This window comes from Anopheles merus, unplaced genomic scaffold, assembly GCF_017562075.2.
Source record: "Anopheles merus strain MAF unplaced genomic scaffold, AmerM5.1 LNR4000412, whole genome shotgun sequence".
NCBI classification, from domain to species: domain Eukaryota; kingdom Metazoa; phylum Arthropoda; class Insecta; order Diptera; family Culicidae; genus Anopheles; species Anopheles merus.
Window position 1 is genome coordinate 30,192 of NW_024427992.1, and position 1,952 is coordinate 32,143.

The window sequence follows — 1,952 nt, forward strand, 5'->3', positions numbered from 1 at the left end:
GTGTGTGTGTTGTACAGTGTGATGTTGTGTGTGTGATCGTTTGTGTGTCCTTTTCCCCCTGGGTGTCGATGTCCCTTAACCCCACTACCACTCTCTCTCTCTCTCTCTCTCTCTCTCCTCTCTCTCTCTCTCTCTCACTCTCCTCTCTCTCTCTCTCTCTCTCTCTATCTCCCGCTCCACGTGTAAGAGCAAGTAAACAGCAGCAGAGCAACACATTAGTAGCGCGTTTTTCGCAAGCTCGCGCCTCCTCCCCCGTTCCCTGGCTTTTTGGATGGAAAATTTCCTTCCACAGCGGCACGTTTTCCACCCAATCGAGCCTCATTAGTGTCGTCGCCTGGCAGCGACAGCTGGAGAGTGCGGGCTTTCCGGCCCGGGAAGAAGGGGTTCAGTTTCAAGCAGCTAAGGAGCGAAAAAAGCACTTCATCAGCGAAGAAAAAATGGGAGAGAAAAAAAAACGAACACCACCACCACCAAGAAAAAGGTGGCGTTAGCGGGGGGGGGGGGGGGGTTGTTGCGGGAAAGATCGAAAAAGTTGTCCACGTGGCGCATAATTTTGAGGGCCACCGTACGGGTGGCATGCGTAATTGATTATTTGTTTTTTTGGAAGGTGGTGGTTTGCTGTGTACAGACGTTTCGCAAGGTCTCTTTCCTTCGTTTTTCATTGAAAAGGAAGCGGGGCAGGAAAGGGCACCACACATTCGCATAATTTTGTGCCATGTGTGCGGGAATGGGCCGACAAGCAGCACTAATGGGTGGTTGGAAAGTGAACGCGACAGTATCACCTTCCAGCGATTGTATAATCAAGTGCATGTGTCCGTGGGCGTGCAGTAATTTTCCACACCCAAGACAAACAGTTTCCAGTTCGCTCCGGTCTTTTCCTCTTCTAGTTACTATGACGGAATTAGTGACTGGAGTTGGGGCTTTTCCACAGCTCTCGTTAGCTGTGAAGATGATTAACAATTGTGTAATAATAATCCGAATGGCACGAGCACGATCTGATTCTTGTAAATGTGTGGTGTTCTCGTAACGATTATACGATTAGTTTACCAGTAACATCATCTCGATATCGTTGGTATCATGATATTGATTTATCTTTATACGAAAAGTTAATCCTGTTCTGTTGAACTTTCGAACGCTGAATTGTGTTGTGCAGACTCGTGTCTTACTATACAAACAACCAACCATCTTGCTGGTGAGGCTCGCGTTTTTCCCCCGCCGAAACGATGCTCCATCCCGCGGACAGTTTCGAGCTGTTTGTTCAAATTCGTCTTAGCGAAAACAAACAAACAAGCAGCGAAACGAGTCAAAACAGCGAATCATTACATTCAAAAGCAGTGTCCACCAGCGGCAACAGGCCTGATCGGTTCGTTGGAAAAAGTGCCGTCATTTAGCTGGAAGTTTATTCCGAGTTTACTGGGAAAACACACACACACACAAACAAAGTCTCTGTAAAAATCCCGCATTTTGCGTTGTTTTCAACTAATCACCATCAGACCAGATCAATAGAGCGCTGGACACTGTTTGACTGTTGGTCCCTCGGGCGGGGAGAAATTAATCCAGCTTTGAAGGATACGATTCGCCATAAATCTGAATTTGTTGTTGCTCAGCTTGCAAGTCATCCCCAGCCAGGTGCCAGGGCATTGCGGGCGATGGATGGCAGCTGTTTCCTGCGAAACGCCTCTGTCTGTCAATTTTACCATCATTGCGATTATTACTCGTTTCCATTTTTCTGCCACAGCAAAAAACAAAAAAAGGGCACCCATTTTGGATCGTTATATTTCGGGGCAACTCCCGTGAGCGCTATTTGCGGGCGCCTGGCTGGCTATAAATGCAGCCACACTCGTGAAGGCGTTTCGATTCGCTGTGGTGTTATTCGATTGGTCGCGTGTGTCACAAATCAAACGTGTCTGTACAGTTGGAGAGTGTGCAGAGGCGTGATCCCTTGGACGATC